Source organism: Mixophyes fleayi, chromosome 5 (genome assembly GCF_038048845.1).
Source record: "Mixophyes fleayi isolate aMixFle1 chromosome 5, aMixFle1.hap1, whole genome shotgun sequence".
NCBI lineage: Eukaryota > Metazoa > Chordata > Amphibia > Anura > Limnodynastidae > Mixophyes > Mixophyes fleayi.
This window is the reverse complement of record NC_134406.1, coordinates 194,426,473-194,450,739: the sequence shown is the minus strand read 5'-3', so window position 1 is coordinate 194,450,739 and position 24,267 is coordinate 194,426,473. Positions and strand designations below refer to the sequence as shown.

The 24,267-nt window shown below is 38.2% G+C and overlaps 1 protein-coding gene across 1 annotated transcript in view; it reads left to right on the top strand.

Annotated features, from left to right (window-relative positions):
• ZNF407 (zinc finger protein 407) overlaps positions 1–24,267 on the top strand; it is a 414,057-nt gene that overhangs the window by 137,732 nt on the left and 252,058 nt on the right. The window lies entirely within an intron of this gene.

Genomic DNA, 24,267 nt, shown 5'->3' with positions numbered 1-24,267 from the left:
CCCACAACTATTCCCAGCATTAAATAATATTCACATCTAATAGATAGCACTATTACACACACTCAGCCCCACATTCAATTATAGACCCAAAACACCTCAGCATTAAAGGTCCCATCACTTCCTCCCTATAGTGTTCTCTGTGCAGCCCTCCTCCCTATAGTTTAGCATAGTCAGCCCCCCTATGCCACACAGGAGTGCCCCCAAACAAAATATGCCACACAGGAGTGCCCCCAAACAATATTATGCCACACACGAGTGCCCCCAATGTTATCCCACACAGTAGTACCAAAAATTCACAAATGCCACGCTATATTGTCCCCAATTCAAATTATGCCTGTAATAGTGCCGCCCATTTCATATATATATATATATATATATATATATATATATATATATATATATATATATATATATATATATATATATATATATATATATACATGATTTGGAAATAATTGCAATGGGAAGTCCCATATACATTCAATAGATGAGCGCTTATTAGGTAGCCGGTACTCCAGACAGAGGGAAAATATAAAGGATATGTTGCCACTATTCCCAAGGTATCCTGACAGTACTCAAAAACAGAAAAAAAAACAGAGTTTTATGGGATGGGCGCAAGGAGATAGTTGAAACATAGGGAAAAAGGACATAAAAGGGTAAGCCTAATAACAGGTATGTATATAAATATTGAACCAAGCTCGATTCCACAAAAATCACTGATAACACTGTATTCTAAAAACGTCTAAATGGGTGATATGCAATAATATCGATTTTACCACCTAAAATATCCACACATCTAATGTCTGTCTATCCCTGTTCCACTTCACAGAAAAATTGATCCACCGTGCATGATTCCAAATGTGTTTAAATAAGGACGTTTTCAAATTCCACCAAAGTTTGTTGACCACATTTCGTATAAAATAGGAAATAAGCGGGGAAGGAGGACAAACGGTAGCTAATGGTGTAGCATGTCTCAAAATAAAATGAAGATTAAAGAATTTAAAATAAACTCACATTTTGATAAACGTGCAGCTCCTATAAAGGTATCTTTAGTGCGGGCTGGCATCCACTGACCCAATAACCTGATCGTCCCAATTCATATGTAAAGGCTCGATGGTAACCAAAAATTATATATAAAAAGAAGGGAGGGGAACATATGGCAACTGATTGTGCAGCGTGTCTGCAGAGATGACTGACTGCATCTTTTAAATGCGATCGCAGCTGGGATCGCATTTGAAGCAGTGGGGACGCCGGGGAGGACAGCGGGCTGCCTAGTGCGGACAAAGGGGCCCCAGGGGCAGCTCCGCCCACTTTGAAAAGGGTGTGTGGCCGTAAGGTAGCCGGGCCTACCGGTGATTTTACCGGTACCTGCTGGGCCAGTCCGACCCTGCCCCTGTCCACCTCCGAAAGTAACTACAATAGGCACGTGAGCGCCGGAACTGAACCACGGGGATTTAGTGATCCTTGTCCATTATCATGGCACCGCTGGATTGGCAGTCAACATTTGGTGCAATGTTCTATGTTATGCTATTCTTAACACAGTACATATTTGTGTCCTTAAAAATGATCGTTTTGAAAATACACACATCACAAATAATAAAATTATAATAATGAAGATTCTGTATATAGTAGAGGATAGTAACCTTTTAACTCAGTTCCCTTAAACTTCTAGCTGTGCACCTGCAGGTATATTTTAAAAAATTTAGGACAAATGTAAAGAATCAATGCAAAGTGTTTGGTAGTTTAATTTTCACAGAAAATAACTTATTTTTTTCTTTAAATGTTATTCAAGAACCATAAACTTATATAATGCAGTAATCTTTTGTAATAAATTGAAGTTATTTTAAGAATTACGTATTCTATTTTATGTCCATTGCTTTTGAAACCATCTTTGCTCAATAAAAAATATGAAGGTTTCTGTGGGTTTTTTTCTATATATTTTTTTCCCCTCATGTGCAAAGTCATGTCAGACATTTTCAAAGATTTTTGATGCGTGGATGTCTTGTGTCATATGTAATAACGTTTGTATTCTTGAGCCAGCCCTATCGAAACTGAACTCTGCTGGTTTGCTGCAGGTCAGCTTTCATGGACAATTAGTGTTGTAACAGCTCTTTGGTCACAAGTTGTCGTGAATGTTTATCATAAATGCATCAGTCTGAATCAGAGCTGCACTGATCAGTTAGTCTTCTGTTTTCTGAAGCATTTCATGTTAGCCTTTTTTATGTGAGTCAGGCAAATTCTCCATAAGGGCTTGTCCAGTGTTTCTTTTTCAGTTATCTGCGAGAAGCCCCAGGCATTTCAAGTGCACTGGTTCTTCATGGAATGCTCGTTTACTCGTTTTTTATGTGTTGTGTTCTCTCAGTAACTGTCACAGATGGATCAGAGCATAGCCTGACAAGTATGAAAGAGCAATCGTCCTACTGTTTTGGCTCCATGTCAGTATCGACAACCAGTACGTGTTTGACACTGCATGAGGTGACTGGTTTCAGCTGTATGTACAAGTAAACCAATAAATCTTAAGTGTCACTGTTCTTATTCCTACTTGATTGCTCTTTTTACCTCACCACCCACTATTAAATCACAATGGCGACAATTTTTTTGTTAAATGTTTACTTTTTATTCAGAACAGTCTGGTTTGTATTTGTGAAGGTAAATTCATGATGTCTTTCATAAATTGGCATGAATTTAAAAAAAATTGTAATGTGTCAACGATAAGTTGCATTTATCAATTAGGCACTTATGTGTTATGAAACTTTTTTTAGTTGCATTTTGAAATGTATATATGTGAGTTTGTGTGTATATATGTGTGTGTGTATTTATATATGTGTGTGTGTGTATATATGTAGGACTGCACTGTCGCTTCATTGGCTACAGTTTGGCATGTGGTGGGTGGTTCACCTCTGCTTGGCCTTGTGCCCTGGGCGCTCGCATCGCCCTCATTACAGCCCTGTGTCAGTTGCCTCTTTCAGCAGCATTACGCACCCTGCCACACCACAAAAATTGTTCTGGAATGAATTGAGGTACATGACAAATAATTAAAGATGTTGACCTGGCCCCAAATTCCCCAGATCTCAATCCGACCGAGCATCTGTGGGTTGTGCTGGAAAACCAAGTCGAGCCATGGAGGCCCCACCTCGCAACTTACAGGAGTTAAAGGATCTGCTGCTAATGTCTTGGTGCTAAATACCACAGGGCACCTACAGAGGTCTTGTGGAGTTCAAGCCTCGATTGGTCAGAGCTGTTGTAGTGGTATGAGAGGGACCTACGCAATATTGGGTATGTGGTTTTAATGCTGTGACTGATCCTTGCATATATTATAGCTTGCTACATCTGTATGTGCAGTTGTGTAGAATCTTGTTGTACGCAAGGTTACTGGTTTCAGGTAGGCGTGAAAGAGTCTTTTATATGGATTGCTATATATTGCTCTTGGCGAAATCCTGGTGTATAGGAATATTAATCATAGTAACAATAATAGTTCCTATGACCCTCCTATATATTGCCCCTGTCTTTAGGTGATTGGAGTGCTTTTATGTTTGTTACAGTTGACTGAAAACCATGAACACTGTATACTATAGTATTTAAGAAAATAATAATAAAGTTAAAAAGCAAGCCTCATTAATAATGTATTAACATTATTATTATACTTTATAATGTACTGACATATTGCAAACAAATTGCATACAATTATATGAAACACAGAGATGTGAGGAACAATTAATACTTAAGGCGGAATAACAATTGTGGCGGGTAAATGGTGTGGTTGTTGCAAGGCAAATGAATTTAGCTACCAATATTAAACCACCCATTTCCCAATTATGATTTGTGCCCAGCTGGTAGTGTGATATGTTTGAAATGAGAAGATACTGTGGAAGGTGAAAACATGAAAGATGAACTAGTCGTAGAAATCTTAAGAGCTGCTGGTGACCATGACAGTCCTTCACCATTGTTCTTTACCAAACCTCCTTCCTCCTTCTGGTTGTGTAGAAGTATTACACTTATGTACTGAAAGGGGTATCTGGTGTAAGTGCCAGGTTGCTGGCATCATAGCCAAGAGTACCTCCTGTTCCCCCATTCTTGATGTCAAATGGTGAGCATTTGAGCTGGGTGGCCATCAGTGTATTCCTGATTGTTCTTCTACCTTCACCTTGTAGTTATCCACTAGCTTGGAGCAGTTGTGTTCCAGTTATTCTTTGGCATTGTGGTTTCTTCTAGACAGAGGCAGGACACTTGTTGCCCATTATTGCAGCTGTTGCCACCAAGGAGCCTGCTGAAAGTAAGTCCATGTACAGTTCACCCAGAGAGTGCCCAGAGAACCACAGTAGATTGGTACTTTGGTGGTTACAATCTGGGTGGAAGGTCAGGTTTGAGGATATTGTTAAGGAGAGGGAATACATTTCACCTATCACCCAATGCTGTATTCTAAGGCCAGGCAGTATGTTAAAACCTTAGACCATCAAATGTCCATAGTTACACGGCTGTATTTTTACAGTCTATAATGTAAATTTACCTAAAATAAAGTATAGTTTGTATTGAATGCTTCCTCAAATATGTAACCACAGCTGGTAATTTCTGGGTTACAGGAGGTGTTTAAGCTGCCCTGAGATATCACAATTATGTAATGTACCATAACAATAATAATATTATTATTATTATTATTATTATTATTATTATTATTATGTACAATAATAATGTAACATAAACAGACCTGTTCCTATAATCCATTGATCTGTTCTTGCATTTGCTCACCATCCCTTCTTTTAAAGTAATATATTAAAAAATAAAATACTACCTTAGGAAAAAGACACTGAGATTCTCCTTAGAGTCTCTTTAGTAGACATTCCTCTGAGCTATTTTTCTGAATCTCACTAGTTTGTGCTTTTCAGTCAATCAAATATTAAAGTGGGTAACTGTTGAGAGAGTAGCCCATATTGGAAACTTACCCACATTTTTCTCATTTTTGAAAATCTGTATTCAAGTGTGTCTATTGAGGGGGGGGGGGGGGGTCACTTGCAACACTCCTTGTGATACTGTTCTGATCTTGCCCATAGAAAATCCTTCATCCAAGATGGCCAGGACTGTTTCATGAAGATTCCATCCTGGATATCATTTCCTGTTTGGGCACTTGGACACTTAATGTTTGAAGCCTTTGCTTGTGCATTTTGTTTGAATTGGAACTAGATGCTTTCGGAGAACCTTGCTCACTTTCGTAATTGGGATTGCAATTGTTTGATACTTCCACTGGACCCTTTCTCTGCCTTGGGATTATTGACTTTACTTGTTAGATACTTTAGATTAGTATATTAAAATAAATTCTGTTTACCCTGAAACTACCTGGCTATTGTACTTCCATGTGTTATACCAGAAATGGGACGTATAGCTTGTTGCTCTCCACCGAAGCATTTAAGTTACTCACACATTGACAGGCATTATTTATTTTCTCTGTTTTTACTAAATTGCACTATGGAAAATTGATGGTGCCATGAACAGTGATCAACAGTGACCATAATATTGGTTCTTACTTGGTAAGAGGAAATCCTTCTACTTTAAATTAGCTAAATGAACTGATAAACTAAAAGTAATCTTACATAGAAATTAAGCTTCCGGTAAGGCAGGCTGTTCTTGTATTGTCCAGAACCTTAATTATGTATGTGAATCACCTTTGTAACAGATTGTTCAATTTGTCATTACTAATAAAAAAAATAGGAACTTATATTAAAAAAAAAATAGAATTGAAGTGTGCTACATAATTGAGAGTTGCTTTGCAAAGATCATAGGGTCCTGCCATAGATTTTCTTGTTGCACACCTCTGCTTGTTAAATAAACAATGTTTCCTCAGGATAATTGGCCAGTGAGTTCTGCACACAGCATAGAACAATGAGTCCAGCTTTACATATTTACAGTATACAAGATATTCCCTTTATTTAATAAGTTTCTCCCGAGGATAACGAACATGTAAGATTGTTCTGCACACAGAATATACGAGTGAGATTCCGCTGTAGATATATTCTGTGCGCAGGACAATCTCACTTGACAGCTATCCTGAGGAAACACTGGTGCATAGTTGCCTGTTCTCCCACAACTCCTGGAATGGTAGGTTAACCTCCTGTATCTACGCTGTTCCTTGCGTACTGCCAGGAGACACTCATGTGATGCAACAAAATGTTCCAGCATGCCCTACGCTCTGCTGTTACAGTGCGCTGAATACTGATTAGATAATCAGTGCAGAAGAGAAGGTGAGAGAGGGTCAGAGTGTAAAGGGATATGAGCGAGGAGGAGGAGAGAGAGAAAAAAATGAATGAGGGAGGTGGGCTTTGGAGATAGAGGGTAAACGTGGGACATAAATGTGGTGAGAAAGAGAGTGTGGGGGGGAGGTAGTGGTGAAGGGAATCAAGTGTAAGAAAGAGGGGGACTGAGAAGGTTTGTGTTTAAGAGGGAGAGAAAAAAAGTGGGATAAGGGTTGGTGGGAGAGCGGAGATATGAGAGATGCCTCTGTCATCTGTCTAACTATAGTGGTCGATGTGGAAATTTAGATATGGCAGTATGGTAAATGTAACTTAATAACTGGGGCCGCTTAGCCCCCGAAACTGTAGGAAATTTGATAGGTATGAATCAATTGTAGCTCTAATATTATATTTTATTAAATAGTGTTAAAAACATCTGAGGACATATTAAGTGATCACACTTAATGTCTTTGTGTTTCACTAAATAGTGTTAAAAAGCAACAAAAATTAGGGCTCGGTGTTGCCTTCTCCCCTCCCATGTCACACACACATACACATGTACACATATGGGACAGACAGGAAGACACACATACATAGAACAGAGATTGCGTATTACTACAGTACGCACAAACCTAGCTCTACCATTAAAAGTACCTGCCTGTGTCATGAGATATGCTGTGAATGGTGTTGAGTAATGACAATCTCTTGGTCTGTTCTTTTTCCTAAATGAAATTTGTCCAGAACATCAGGTGAATCAACTTTTATTTTGCACTGTGTATCTATTTCTATACAAGTTGCTGCTATGTAAATAGCTCAGCCACTGTTTAAAAGATCATCAATGATTGATTGCGACAATTGATTAACAAGTGGTGAGTTAGACTTAGAAGTACCGTTAGAACGTACACTGTATGCCGGTATACTTGGATCAGTATATACCATTAAGATACATATGTAAGTTAAAACATATATATATGTGTGTGTACGTATGTGTGTGTATAATATATATATATATATATATATATATATGTGTGTGTGTGTGTAAGCTGTTTTGTGATGATGTGCACCTCTTTTTACAGATAAGTCCATGGTCTTGTGAGCCAATCTGCAAACATTTGCCGGGATGATAAGTTTTCACAAGAGGACACATATTTATATTTATACTTCCACCAGTTAGGGGCTCCAGTATCCATGTCGGCACTAGGTAAAAGATGAGTTTGGCGCTAAACTTGTATCCTAAATATTAGAGGCATGTTCTAGATCAGTAATTCATCCTATATTAAAATCACCCATAATTATTAATAGGCAGATGTATTTATACACATGTATATTTGATGATGTAAGCAGCAATTAATGGTAGTTTGTTTAAGATTATTAATAATATATATATAAAAAAATAGTTGTTCAGAGGCATTGGTAAAAATATACATATATTAGATTTTCCCTAGGCTTGAAAGTCGCTAAATATCTTACTTTTTTTTTTTTTTTGCTAACCTGCATTTCTTTCTGTCCTTTGAATAAATAACCACAGCATTGATAATTGGATCCGATTGTGGTTTACTGCATTTTGCAGCTTAAGGAAAGATACTTGTTAACTAAGAAGATAATTCATTTCTATTCTTTGGAACTGTACAATGTGATAAATGATCTTTCTGTACAAAATTCCCCATCTCTGAGACAGTATTAGTTTTTACTTTAATTACCAGCTCTGGTAATGTTTCCTATCCATAACTGTCTACAAAATAGACTGTCGGTGAGCAGAGGGTATGGCCTGTTTACTCATCCGTTGAAAAATAAAGCCTGGGTTCCACCAACTCGTCTTTACATGTCCTGAACTGCCTTATGGGAGACTGTCCTTCATTTAAATATTTAAATATTAATGATTTGTTTTCCAAGCAGAAAAGTTCAATATCATTTTAAGGATATGCAAGTTTATTTTCTTCACCAAACTTTTCTATCTGTGTGTGAGCTGTATGGAGAAAAAGATCTGTGAGTTCTCATCCATTTAAGAAGGTCTGACTTGGCATTTTTTTTTTACATATTTGTTTTAGTTCTTTCATTACAAAATAACGACAAAAAAGATAAGCTTGTCAAAGGTGGCTTTCTCAAAAACTGTTTGGGTGACATTAGCTGCAAATGAGCAGAGCGACACTAACTACTAATTGATTATAGTAATTACGCAGTCTTTGGCTAGTTTGTATTGGCAAACTATATATACTCCTCATAAATGTGAACTTGCAGAATGCACAGTAAAGGTCACTCTCATTTGCATGATAGGCTTCATTAGAATATGCTAAGGACAAGACCTAGTGTTTTATGGCTTGAGGTGATGAATAGCTACCATATTACTTTGCTAGCTGAAAGCATGTTTCAGTCACCTTAATTTACATGCTTTTTTAATGTTAAAAAGAATCTGTTTGCTCCTGGGGAACTGGCATCTAGGAGCCATTTTGATTGTCGTGTTCTGTTCTTAATTGATATTGTTTTAAAGGTTTTCACTTTTATTTTTAATTCTGGTTTTAAAGGGGTAGTATCAAATTTTTAATGGCAAATTACTGCTCCCTCACAGTTTGCATCACTTACCGTAAAGAAATTAAGTTGTAAGTAACAGTCAAACCTTTTTCTGCCACTGAGAATGTACTTTGTGCTCTATAATGGATGAATTGTGTCCTCTACGGATGATAGAGATCTTGGACAGGGCAGCAGAAGTATCAGAAACATGCAGGAAGCCAGCACATAATGTAAGCAAAGGTTACAGACGTTTATTAGCCATGTTAAGTGAACAATGTGCCCAATAATCATTTTGAAACGATTGTCACATTGTTCATTTTATTTGTATAGCTGGAGTCTTTGGGGGGGGGGGGGGAACCTCTCAAGCCTCAACTTACTGCGTAGCCTGCCACTCCTGGTTCTTTTGTCAATATGCTCTGCATACAGTGATGGTTTTATAGGGGCATAAATACAAATGTGGACCAAAGTCACTTGTTATTGCTGTCACCTATCCCAATTTAATTTGCACAAATGTAGATAGACATAGAGAGGCTCCACAGTGACATGACTACAAAGAGTTGACGGATAGACTTGATAGAGACCAAGTCATATCCTGATGAAGTGCGTGCAGCAAATGGAGAAGAACATCACCTGCAACACAACGAAAAAGCCATACATTACATAGAAAGAGACATGCAGAGAAACGGCTGAAATTGTAGACATTAAAGTCTTTAGAAAGAGACTTGCCCTCCAGCAAACATTATGAATGCCCTATTCATTAAGCTGTCCCGGGTCCTTACAACATCCAAAATTGTGGACCCTTATATGTATGAATGGACCCTAATATGTGTGTGTTTGGGATGGAAATTAGACTGTAGGCTCCAATGGGTCATGCACTGAAGTGAATGATTCAGTATTCTCTGGAAAGCTCTCCACAGTATGGTGCTATACAAATAAACAATAGTAAACAATAAGGTATTGTAGGGTCCTACAGAATCTTCTCCATTGGTTGCTATGGTTCTTTAAGCTGAATAGTGGCAGTCAGATGGCATGCCAATCTCAACATTTGTGCCTAACCTTGCTATGCTTCCATTGAAATACAATAGACAGGCCAGGGTTATTGTTCGCATCAGACGGGACCATATTTTGTGGATACTAGGTCACACCACTGGCCTAAAAAATGTTCTTTATCCATAGTGCATAGTCCATTTTCTAAAGTTCACATTCATATAGCTGGCATGTAAAAAAAAAAAATGTTTTTAAAGAGTTTGTTACAATTCCAATGTAGGTACAAAAGTCATACTTCAAATTTTAGTCCTTACTTTTTTTAAAAAAATACTATGATGATGGTTTCAACTTCAACAATATTTTATACTATTCATATAAACCCTTTATTTGTGGAGCTATAAATATAGGATTTCATATGCTGGTCTGGCTTGTTAGTGTTCCTGATTAATGTCACAACGGGAGATCGGTTGTCAGTTATATAGGCCAGCGCAGCAGAGCATGAGGCAAGACTTCCAAGATTCTAATGCAGTGACTGACATCTCTCAATCCCATGGGGTTCTCCAGTGAACACTCCCAAGAATGGAACAATCCTTTCACTCATAGTGATTGTCAGTAAAATATTTCTCATTACTGTTTTTGTAGTTCCTCTCTTGTCTTGTCACTTCCAGGGTAACCTGTACATAGCATATAAAAAGGAAGTGACTTTAAAGAGCGTCCAGCTCTGACTTCATTGGTTCAGCACTTGAGAAAGAGTCAATGAAAGTAGAACTGTTGGCTCAATGGTTTGAAATATATATTAAGAACCAAAAAATAAGTAACTAGTTAATCGCAGGACTTTTTTATGTGCAGCTTAGCAATAGGGATGAATTTAGTGGTATATTTACTATGCGGCGGTTCCGTAGAACCGCTGATTCCTGGCGCTTTGAAGCTATTTTTTTTCAATTGGCAATTTCATTAAAGTCAAAACCTGATGGGCTTTGTCTTTAATAAAAGTGCAGTTTTATAAAATGATTTCAAAGCGCCGGGAATCAGCGGTTCTACGGAACCACCGCATAGTAAATATATCCCTTAGGGGGGAATTCAATTCCCCCCGAATTAGTGCCTCATTTAAACTATTACCGTTATTACAGTAGCTGTAACCCGACTTTCTGGTTGCAGCTCAGGGAGCTGCGAGCAAAAAGCCTGCATTGAAACTACCGTAATAACGATAATTAAGCGCATTATTAACGTAATGCGCAGGCCACGTTACTTTTACCCGTAACGCGGCCAATTGAATTCCTCCCTTAGAGTTGTTTTTATTTCACATTACAGAGTATTTTGTGTTGACCAGTGGAAAGCTGGAATAAATCCACTTGGATTCTATGGTGTAAGAAAATACAATATAAAAAGTAGCATATGTAATTAATAGTCTTTATAGCCTCAGTAATGGGCTTAATGTAAAAATATATATTCTCCCTACAAAAGCTTTGGCAAGTTATCTCATAGGAAAACATTTGTCGTCATATACATATTATGTTTGTTTGTTTCTTAAATGCGTTTTCCTATCGCTTTATTGCTAGCTAGAATATAGTATAATATTTTTCTGTGAATCCCCTAAACAAACTTTACTCCAAGGCAACTGTGAATAGATGTTAACATAAATTGTCTTGTCCTTTTTCCAGTTTGCATCTTTGATCTCATTGGATTGAGAAAAGACATATAGTGTGCTTTTTCCAGCAGCTAAGAACAAAAGATATACTGCATTAACCTAATCCCCAGTGAAATCATAGTTAATAATAAAATTGTCTCCCTCATTATAATATATGCAATGTCTGGCTCTTACGACCAGTGTTGAATAGGGCAGAAGCACCTAATTAGTAAAGAATGTGCTCCAGCCATAGGTTCTTCTAAAGATATGTAACTATGTAAAGGTTTCTTAATTTTTTTCTGATGTTTTAGTTAAAAGCTGTATGTGTTCTGCTGCCAATGCACAACAAGCTTGCACAAGCTTTTTTAAAATATCATTGCTGCCAGTGTGCATGTCTGTAATTTATTTATTTGGGCATGCTGGAGGCATATTTGATTTATTTGTTCTAGAGATTTTTTTTTTGTTAAGCAAGATAATAAGCTACCCTGGTGTAAATCTCTTCTTTAGCTCAGAAGAATTGGAATTTCTTACAGCCTCGGTGCAGGCAATAAAATGTTTTGCCGATTGCAATGGATTATTGTTACTGTATTATATATGTAATTGATGAGGGTAAAATTTAGTTGCCACCTTGTGCAGTGCTTTTCATATCTTCACTGTTTCTGTGTCATGCTAACAATTTTAAGCTGAACTTTCACCTAGTAAAAATGTTGCCACCCCCCCCCCCCCAGTATACCAGTATAAAATGGCAGCAGGAGGGTTGTGAGCTGGAGGACCAATCACAAGCCTTAATCTGTACCACCATCCCTCCCCTGACTTTGAGGGCAGGACTATAAGAGGAGTGGAGGGGTCCAGGAAAAACTACTGCATGGAACATCCCCTAGTGCTCTGGCTAGGTGGTGGTTGTGGAGGGATGCACACATTTTGAACACTGGGATTTTCTTTGGATAACATTTACAATTTACTATTCACACTTTTTATACATTAGAAACTGATATTAAAAATAAATTGGTACTTGAGGTCTCTAGTACCTGTCTTAGATGGTTTTATCTTGTCTCTAGAGACCACACATATGAAGCTTATTAAGCTATAGTAGTTTAGATGCTTTATTTAGTCCAGCCAGTTTCAAACTTGATTAGGTTTAGCTGCTTTAAGAGCCTCAAACGTACTTGTTGTATAATCCTAATTTTGGGGCCGGCTCATTTTGGGTTTGACTGCTATGGCCATCCTGCCCTAGAATGATGAACCTCTATTAAAATAAAATGCATTAATATAAACTAAAAAATGTTGCTTGTTCAAGCTTATATGGCTATATTCGTATTTTGTATGTATGTATTATTATTGTGAGTTTACCTTTCACATGGAAAACCGTTATAAATACTATAAAATGTAACAATTTAAACTCAAACATGTTATAAGATGATGGCAGTATATGTTACAGTTAATGTAAAGACAAATCTGTAAATATAACCATATACCCCTGATGGATTAAGTTGAGTATATACTGTATGTAATGTATGTGTGTGTATATATGTAATGCTGTTGCAGTGTTTGCTGTATATAATTGTACAGTAGAGGTGTATTGACTCATTACAGTAAGTAAGTACACAGTAAGTGTAAGAAATAATATAGCTGTGACTGTATATTGTTAGGCTATTAACCCCTTTGTGTTGATGTTTTGCTCACCCTTGTGCTGACCCTATTTTGGCACTTTTTGAGCTGGTCACATTTCAACATCAATATCAGTAATTTGCTTATGTAATACTCACAAAAGTTATACCTTCTTTTTTTCATACGACTTTTACATTTCAGAAAATACCTTTTATTCTGCTTGTACATCCTGTCAAGGCAAAGAAATTCTACCAAAAATGGGCAAAAAAGGAAATTTGTGCATTTTTTTTTTCCTCTTAAATATCACGAAGTGATACTTTTGTGATTCTTTGACATGAATCCATCAATTCCAAAACAGCTAAAAGCAGGATTCTACACTAATGTTTTCATAATAAAATATGTGCTTGAAAATGATAATGCATTTATTTATTTATTTGTTGTTTGGTCTTGGGAAAAAACACTCATATAGTGTTTAGGAATAATATGGGTAGTCTCCGTGTTTAAAAATAAACAGCCTAACACATCTAAAAAGGGTACCCTTGTTTATTCTGAAGCCAGGATGGAGCAATCTGGGCATTATAACCCCATCTCTGGACTTTATAATGGTGTCTATAGTGTAGAGTGTTAGTGGTCATTGCTTGGTGATCACCAAACAATAAGGGGGCACATCATTGAAATAGGAGACTATTCTTTTTCAAATGAACCATTCCAATAATTTTATGAAAGCCTGGATGGGCATTTCAAAACATTTCCCTCATCCTCGTGGTCTTAATATTTTCTGTAGTGTAGGGAGCTATAGTCTAATGATTGCATGTGATCACCAAACAATAACTACGAATGGGTCACATCATTTGAAAAGAGGGGTCTCCCCTCTTTCAAATAAGGATGCCCATAAGTTTATTGAATCCGTTATGGGTAAGATCCCCCCCCCCCTTCCCTACATGATTTCATTTCTATAGTATCGGGTTACTGATTCAGATCACACTGATCACCAGACAATAACTTCTCAGGGTCCACATAGTTTGAAAGAGGTGACTCCTCCAATTGATAGATCCCTTTATGAATTATACAATTTGACAGCATACAACTGTATATTATCCAGGTTTAGTAGTCTGCAGACATGTTTTTTTTTTCTGCATCTGAAACTGGTGAGTATGAACAAGATAATCCTTTAAAATATTGGTCTTAGAAAGTTAAGTTAACTATATAAAGAATATCCAATATAATTTATTTATTATGAGAAGACCTGACAATAATGTTGTTGGTAGTTCTGCAGTGAGCCAGCTGAAGAGGCTTGACTGTTCTCTTCCAACATTTATAACATATAGGGTTTGTGTCCATCTAAATGGAGTAACTAAGATGTGAGCATTGACATCACCAAAAATATTGATGTCCAGTTGACTTGTTCAGTGGTATAAAATAGTCTGTTAAACTGGGTTGCTAAAGGAATTGAGGTAGGCAGGCTAATCATGTAGCTCAAAATCACTCATTGTACATGTTAGCTGCATATCGGCAACATATCTTTTATGCATGAATAATTGTTATATTTAGTATGATGACTATTCCATTCCAATACCATTTTCATCAGAGAACATAGGACAATCCAATAATCTGGTTTGTGTATTAAACTTTTTTTTGGTTTACTGTGGATCTAGTGTTTATAGACTTTGGTCTCATGGTATTAATAATTGTTTGTGCAGAGTGCTGAAAGTTCTCATGCAAATTAAATTTTCTTTGTTGACTATGTGCAAATGCAGTATTTTCTAAGAACATATGTGTCCTGTATTAGTTGAAAGATTGGGTTTGAATAAAATTGAAAACTGGATGGACTATATTTATGACAGGACAGGTTATATAGTTTGCTGTCTCTCCCATCCAAAATCCTTTGAAGGAAGAAATGGGCAGGGGGGACAGTTAATTTGCTAAGGCAAATGGGGTCCCTCAAGAGTTTCTCAATGGATAAAATATGATGTTCGAATAATAGTAGTTAACTATATATTTACAGTATTAAAAAGAGAAGTACATCCAATTCTTAAACAGGGAAAATGCAAAAAAATTCAAACAGGGAAACTCATACACCACCAGTAGGAAATGTGATATGTAATACTCTTGAGAAAAATGTTATGCTAATAATACAGTGTTGGACAGCAGTACAGTTAAATAGTGCTAGGAAGCTGTCAGTATTAACATGTGTTGCACATGTACAACATGTTCATGTTGTACATGTGTTATGTTGCTACAAAACCAGTGCTTTTTTTGTCATAGAACTCACCTGAACTGAGTTCCGGCACCTTTTTTCGACAGATTTTCCAAGTTTTAAAAGTAACTTGAACATTTGATGTTTGGTTCACGTGGACTTGAATCGCCCTGTCGAGCGTAGCAGGTCGGCGGCAAAATCATTAAAACGGTGCATGCGGGCTGCTTGTGTGTCGAGTCTGATGCATGCAGACTTTGTCCGTGCTAGTTGTGATGGCACTGTCGGCTTGTGGCGCTGCACAGCTTGTGATTAGTTATGTGGTCACGCGCTGAGTGCTTACTGCGGGCGGCGACCATTCTGTTCCATTACACAACTGATGTGTGTGGGTGGGGTTGACTATGTGATGTGAGTTCTGACACCTTTTTTCTTACAAAAAAAGCACTGTACATAACTAGCCTAGATATTTGACAATAACTACATTACAAATATGAAATAGCCATACATGGCAATGCAATTATAAATGAGCTAAACTGTGATATTAAAAACAGCATAGAAATACATAAATAATAATCAAAAGCGAACGCTGGGAGCTGATGGCGCAATCATCTAGTCATATAAGTAAAACACAGGAGACCTCCCAAAACATGCGCAAACAAATCTCGGCCAATGGTGACTTTGACACTAAATATAATATACAGAGAGTATCTAAATAACTATATATTGATACCAAGTTGCTGTAGTAAATAAAATTTGATACTTATTAGTCCCAAAAAATTATATCTTACAGAAAAAGATAAATATAGTTTTTACATAGTGGAATGGCATATTTGTTTTGCATGTGTTTTTTAAATAGAACCACATCTAAAGGGAATACATGTTCGGTAAGCAAGGAAATGAATGTGAAATAAAATTGAAAGTGCGCAAGCAACTGGTAAAAAACAAAAAAGAACATGAGTTACTGAAAATCAAATGTTATGCATTCACATGTATTATGAGACTATAACTAGTAGGTGGGGTTTTTTTTTCTGTTGTAGGACCGAGAAATGATTTTACTTATTCTCAATACCACTTGAAGACTTGCTATATAACTAGGATGGAGATACAGGGATAATTGCAGCGATAATGGCGGTCAGAAAGTGTGTAAAACAGGATTAAATCCGACCCACATTTGATTAAGCAATTAAGCTTCTGAAACCCTTACACTAATGAATATTGACTAATTTGATGCGGTGCAATGAAGAGATTAGATTTATTTTCAAAAATATATCAATGGCTTTTAAATCATTAGGGAATGGTATTTCAATTTAGAAAGAAAAAATAATATATTTACTATTTTATCATTTTTTAACCACTGTAGATTCAACAAATGTATGTTATTGCTGTGATCATCATATTAATGTACATGCCAAGACTAGGCAAGGTTTTGTTACAACTCATTCTGAGCAGTTTATTATTATTATTATTATTATTATTATTATTATTATGGATATAATTAACATTACTTTCTTCTACTTTACAAGAAAAAAAATTTTTCTTTTTTTTTTCTTTTTTTTAATGGTACTACATACTATGAAAAAGTTAAATTTAAGCTGGTTGCCATGATTGCTCCTGCACAGCAAGCACTGCCCAGAATTGTGTGACAGCTCCCAGGAGCATACAGATGATCCAGATTTTTGCAGCAAAGTTTGGTGTGTTTGAAAACTACTTTTCTACTCACTGCCCATAACAGTCTTATATTGTTTGTGTGAAACATGAATATAGCTATAATAGAAATTTTTTAATATTAATATGTTTTTGTAACCTGATACAGGGTTATTGGTAGAAGTGACAAAGAAGATGTTGAGTTTGAAAACTTAGGGGTAAATTTATCAAGCTGCGGTTTTGAAAAGTGGAGATGTTTCCTATAGCATCCAATCAGCTTGATAAATGTACCCCTTAGTCTTTTATGGCCCATTGTCTTGTGTTTTAGGCATACAATTGCAAACATACTGCTCATACATGGGAAGAGTTCTGTTCAAATCTGTGGTAAAAATACATTCTCAGCTGTACCAATGTCAGGGTTTGTGAGGGATTACCTAATGCCTGGATCTAAGAGTACATGCTAGCCATCTTGTGCTCTCTCCATTTGTTTTCATCACTAGTGTTACTCAATGTCTAGTCCAGTGCGAGCAGCATATTTAATATTTGGATACATTGAGGAAATAATCCCCTAATCGTGAATACTGCCCTAAAGATTTCAGAGAAGCTTCAGCTGTCTATAGTGGAGTTGGGAGGCAATAGCTGAACAGTATTGTGGCCTGGTCTGCCCTTCCCTCATAGTCAATGCCCTAATGGTCCATTGGCAGGCCACAGAAGTTGTACATACCTGCTGCTCCTAAGCCATAGCTGGCAGATGCAGTACAGCTGTGTCAGATGGATTAAAATGAATATAGGAAATGTATTGTCTCTTGGGAGTCTCTGGAGGCAAATCACCACACTGGAGCCCACAAGGGTCCTGCAGTGGTAGCAAGAAGGCTGCTGCCCCTGGATCTAAGCAACCAACCCTTTGGAGTTGACTGGAGGGTGGAGTTTGATCGTGGAGCATGGAAGGACTTTGGGAGGGATATTAAATCGCCCAGCCCAGTAAGAATGGAAAGGGTCTGAGTCCCCCATCACCCTGGCAGTGCATGAAAAGGGAGGGGAAGAACCTCTCCTTTTTGCCAGTTGCTGAAATTCTGTGACCTACAGATAAGATTAACTGCTCTAATCCGTCACCCGGCTGTCTTATGTTCATCCCAAAGCCCCGAGTCCGCGATCTATCCGGAAGCCTGTAGTCCTGGTCCAGAGTAGGAGGTTAGGAGTCACCAGCAAAGAGCTGCTGCAACTGGTACATACAACAACCAGAAGCTTTTCCATGTGCTTGAGAAGGACTCTGGTGGTGACAGAATAAGCCCATCCTACAGTTTTGTGGTTTAGCGGTCCTTTAAACCTGCATTGCCTTCTGGAGATAATTCACTCTTTCCTGCCAAAGCCTTTGTAGACTACTTCATGCAGCCAGTTTTCTTGTGGCTTTGTGGTTCATCTCACAGTTCTCAGAAGAAAATCGGGGCTGTGTGATGCTTTGGGGGAGGGTGGGAGCTTGTGGGGAAAAATTAGCTGCTGCTGCTATCACATGGCTATTTTAAAGTATTGAATGAAAATGTTCACCACTTTTTATGAGAAGACCGCTGTAAGGGCTCATTTACCTGTACGCGTTTGTCAATGGCATAGGGATGAAAATAAACCAAGACCCATCCAAACCACGCAACAAATATGTTTCTGTAGGCATAGCTTAAGCATCGCATATCCATTTATACTAATGTAAAAACAAGTCCTATAGTAAAGCTGCGTTTTTTTAATAATCACATTTTGAATTCACTCATCATTTTAAACAATCTTCTATTACTTACTAGCTATGCAAATTCTTAGGGAAAAAAAATGTTACGAATGCTAGATTTAAGTAAACATATACACTTTTTTTGTTGTGGTATTTTTTCCTTTGCTGCCAAGTATAATGAGCGATCTGTAGTTTTCTGGGACTCACAATCGGTTCTACAGAGTTTCTGATTTATGTTGCTCCAAAGCTATAGCTAAAAGCTAGTTCAAGCTGTCTCCTCATTTCAACTTTAAGTATCAATATTTTGATTGCTGCCATTTTCTGACAGCTTCAAAGTGGAATTTGAGAAACTGTGTCAACCCGGAGGATAAGGCTGGATTTGCTGGAAGGAAGCAAAGTGTCATTATAAAGGAATTATTCCATCTGTACCCCAAAAAGATAGTATCACATAATTATTTTACTTGCATTTTGTTAAGAAATGCAACTAAATCATGTTTAATGATGGGCAACGTTGCATAAATTTGTCATGGTTGATCAGCTTCCACCGAGTGCTGAATATATATTCTGTCTTTTTAGGTTTACTATTGCCTAAAGCCATGGGGGAATCAAAATGTTATTTGATGATATCTGAATGTTAATGAAATTGTTATTAATAGCATTTTTATTACTTTTAATGATATATGTAAATAAGGGCAAATGTGAATCTCTGTTGACACCAAGAGACTATTTTAATGTTCAGATAAACCTTTGGTCTTAGTCTAGTGATTAAACATCAATAATATTTGTGAGGAGGTGAGAGGTTTTTATATACTAGAGAGCTGGCAATATTTTGTGAGTGCTGCAACTCATCTTCTCTGCTGAGAACATGCATATTTCCTATTTTCTTTACACTCCTAATTATAAAAGTTTGTGATGGTGGGCTCTCAAAATACATGTAGGCCATCCAGGCCAAATGTTATCCATTATTAATCTTACAAAACAAATTATATATATATATATATTAGTGTGTGTGTATATGACTTTAGAAACATAAATGTTTATTTTGCGGTAACAAATCAAAATAGTTTTTTTTTTTTTAAAGGTGTTAGGGAAAAACCATAATTTTTTCCCGTAGTTTGTTTAACATACCTAGAACATTCCCAAAACAATGCCATGATATTTTAGCATCTGGTTTCCTTAACACAGTGTCAGGAAACAGGTGGGCCGCTAGCGGCCTAGAGAGACTTCGCCTGCGGCTTCCAGCTCTGTGCCCTACTCTGACTTATTCTCTGCTTTTTTACTAAGCTTAGAATACGACTGAACCTTCGGTCCAGTCTTATTCTCTGCTTTACAAAAAGCAGACATTGGGGCATATTGAATTGGCCGCGTTACTGTTAAAAGTAACGCGGCCTGCACATTATTACCGTTATTACAGTAATAGTGCGCGTAATTACCATTATTACGGTAGTTCTAGCGCTGGCTTTTTGTTCGCAGCTCCCTGAGCTGTAGCAGAAAGCCAGGTTAAAACTACCGTAATAACTGTAATTACGCGCACTATTACTGTAATAACGGTAATAGTTTTAACCCGGCAGTACTTATGGAGGAATTAAATTCCCCCCATTAAGTCAAAGTGGCTTCTGCATCATGTGACCACCTCTGAACAATGCAGGGTGATCACGCACATCCAGTAGTGAGAGTACAGTTTCATATAGGGATCAATGATACCAGTTTTTACTTCCGTTTGAATCCTTACAGAATAGACTCCTTAAATGATAACCATCAATAAATTCTTATTGATTTATTTATATGGTTAATAAGACCTGAAAACTGAAATACTATTGTCCGGCCAGGACACTGTAGAGATAGGAGAGACTGGTGTTTGTGCCGGTTAACAGTAAAGTTCAAATCAAGAAATATATCAGGGTTCTGTTTTGTATTATTTATATCAGTCTTTAACCATAGCTCCCAACATTCCGAATCCCGACGTGGGACAAAATTAGCAGTTTACCAAAACATATGCAAGTTACAGTTATATAATGTTATATGCAGTTGTTAAATGAATATGGGTCTAAAGACTATCAGCTTTAATTTAGAGGTATTCACATCCAAATTGGAGAAAGGGTTTAGGATTTACAGCTGTTTAATATGTAGCCCCCTCTTTTCGAGGGACAGAAGTAATTGGACAATTGATTCAAAAGCTGTTTCATGGACATTGGTATGCTATTCATTGGTTATTTCATTATCAGTTAAGCTAAAAGGTCTGCAGTTGATTCCAAGTGTGGCACTTGCATTTGGAAGCTGTTGCTGTGAACCCACAACAGGCAGTCAAAGGAGCTCCCAATGCAAGTGAAGCAGACCATCCTTAGGCTGCATAAACAAAAAAAATCCATCAGATAGTTAACGTTAAGTTTAGGAGAAAAAAAAACCACACTGGTGAGCTCGGCAACACTAAGAGGCCTGGACGTTCACGGAAGACAACAGCAGTGGTTGATTGCAGGATCCTTTCCATGGTAAAGGAAACCATTTCACAACTTCCAGCCAAGAGCAAATACAGAGGGTTCACTACAAGGTGCAAACCATTTATAAGCCTCAAGAATATAAAGGCTAGATTAGCCTAAAAAAAATCTTAAACCAATCTAGTTCTGAAAACAGCATTCTTTGGACAAATGGAACTAAGATCAACCTGTACCAGAAAAGTATGCAGAAGGCTTGTAATGGCTCATGATCTAAAGCATACCACATCATCTGTAAAACATGGTGAAGGCAGTGTAATGGCTTGGGTATGCATGGCTCCATTGGTACCAGGTCTCTATTGTTTATTGATCATAAGACAGAAGCAGCCGGATGAATTCTGAAGTGTATAGGGGTATACCTTCTGCTCAGATTCAGCCAAATTCTGCAATCTGGATTTGACATCGCTTCACAGTACAGATTGACAATGACCCCAAACATACTGGAGGTTTATTAAAGCAAAAAAGTGGAATATTCTGTAACAGTCGAGTCAATCACCTCATCTCAACCTGATCAAGCATGTATTTCATTTGAAGACAAAACTAAGGGCAAGAAGATCTACGAACAAACAACTGGAGACCTGGCAAAACATAACAATGGAGGAATCCCAGCATTTGGTGATGCCCATAGATTCCAGACTTCACACAGTCATTGCCTGCAAAGAATTTGCAAACTATTAACAATGAACATTTTATTTATGGTTATGTTAATTTGTCCAATTACATTTGTGTATAAATATGGCTGCAATTCCTTAATGTTTCATACAATTTTTTTTATTCATCCCCTTGAATTAAAGCTGAAAGTCTGCACTTCAATTGCATCTCTATTGTTTCATTTTAAATCCATTATGGTGGCATACAGAGCAATAGTTATGAAAATTGTGTCTCTGTCCAAATATCTCCAGACCTAGTTGTATATTGTGATTATGGGTTTTCTATAGTATATACTGCCTTGATGCAATGGCATAGATTCAATTAACTGCAAGGTTCTGTGGGAACCTTACAAAAGGTGTCTGCATGGGATGTTTATGGTTAAAATCTTCGCTTATTTTTGAAGTGTCAGCCAAAATGAGTGATTTCTGTACCGTAATTTGTCTGTATTTTGCGCAGAAATGCCTTGCGGCTAACAGAATCTATCCCATAGTGTGGTTGCTATAAGAAGGCTGATGTTATTTAGGGTGGTAAAGGATTGGAAAGGGTGTTCAATATTTTAATCCGGGGATAAAATACCCAAGTGTTTACACAACACCTATCTTGGGGTTGACCAGTGCTGATAGTCCTTTCCTTCTCCTTTCTGCTTCCTTCATCCGTATATGTCTGCAAGGACTGACTGATGTTGTTCAAAGCTCTATGATAGCTCTGCCTCATGCATTTGTAACTATAACATACACTGCCTAAATGCCTACTTAGGATATTGAGGAGAAGGAAGTAATATATTTAAGAATATTCTCTATTTCTGATGAATTGTCTGGTGGGGACACTAACAGTTTAAGCACCAAGATAATAATTCTGTCACTCACCGGACTGTGAGTGCTTCTTCCCGGACATTTAGGAACCGTGGCCGTCCTCCATTCTGAGGGACTGCGCATGCGCAGCCCTTTCCATACCTCCAGTGTATGTTCCTTTAACTAAATTGGCAGATCAGGCAACCTCCCTATATTAAGCACCTGTGGTCAACACCACGTTGCCTGATCTTGGAGTCTCATTCCCCATGAGTCTCTGAAGGTGTTCCTGTGTTTCCTCGTTTATTCAGCCCAGCTGATTCCTGTGGTTTCCAAACCACTTCTACCTCTGTGGTTTCCAAACCACTTCTACTATTGTGGTTCCCATACCACTTCTACCATCTACTGTATCATCGTGACTGTGAGCTGATTCCTATCCGCTGCCTCCGTGCACTACAGTCTTCTAATCACTTCAACTCTACCATGCATCATTGGGACTGTTAGCTGATGCCTATCCGCTGCCTCCGTGCACTACAGTCTTTCATTCACATCCACTCACCTGATCATGATTGTGACTGCCAGCTGATTCCTATCCGCTGCCTCCGTGCACTACAGGCTTCAACCTGCAACTCGTCTGTGTTTCATCATCGTGACTGTTTGGCTGATTCCTATCCGCTGCCTCCGTGCACTACAGTCTTCAACCTGCAACTCGTTTGTGTTTCATTATCGTGACTGCTAGCTGATTCCTATCCGCTGCCTCCGTGCACTACAGTCTTCAACCTGCAACCCGTCTGTGTTTCATCGTGACTGTTTGGCTGATTCCTATCCGCTGCCCCTGGGCGCTTCAGTCTTCAGCCCTTGTCAACTCTCCCGTGTTTCCTTGAGTCTGCTGCCACTATTGCTACCCGCTACTCTCCGTGACCAACTGTTCCAGTTCAACTCTGCTCCGGTGTCCCATCGTTACTGCACCTACTGGTTGCTATTGGCTACCTCCGTGTTCCCGCAGAGACCCGCTGCTGTTACTTCTCAGCGCTACTCATCCATCTACTACTGATCCGCTCTCCACGCCTTCCTGTGTTCCCTGCTGGTCTACCTACCTGTGCGCTGCACCTGCTAGACCACCGCTTCACCCATCCAGGGACTTTGGATCCTGCCGGCCTCCTGCCCTTCAGGTATCTCTGCACTCCTGTCTGACTGCCTTCTCCTGAACCACGGTATGCATACTTCCCATTGACTGTGCTGTGTATTGCATACCTTGCTGGACTGTGTTGGTTCTCCTCTGGAGTGTACTATCCGCTGAGTCTATTGCCATCATTGACTGTGTTGGTTCTCCTCTGGAGTGTACTATCTGCTGACTCTATTGCCATCATTGACTGTGTTATCTCATGCTGGATTACTTCAAGAGACTTTCTATATTGGCAGTGTTGTTCAGTCATTTATACATTTATATTGTACATATTACTGTGGATCAAAGTCAAGGTGCCCGTGTATATATTGTGTGGCAGTCTCTCCCCGTGCACCTCCTCACATATATATTCAGTGGTACAACTTGCTAGTGGCAGACCACTGACTCCTGTTTACAGTTTCACCCGTTCCAGTATCCTCTCACATAGCAGTGGTACAACTTGCTAACGCAGACCACTGACTCCCCGGATACCTCCACTTGGATTCCATTCCTTCACTCAGACAGCGGTACAACTTGCTATCCGCAGACCGCTGACTCTCATCACCTCCTCGTTTCTGTTGGACATTCCTCCTCACTATAGCAGTGGTACAACTTGCTACCGCAGACCACTGACTACCTTCACGTGTCCTTTGTCCATACAGTTCCTC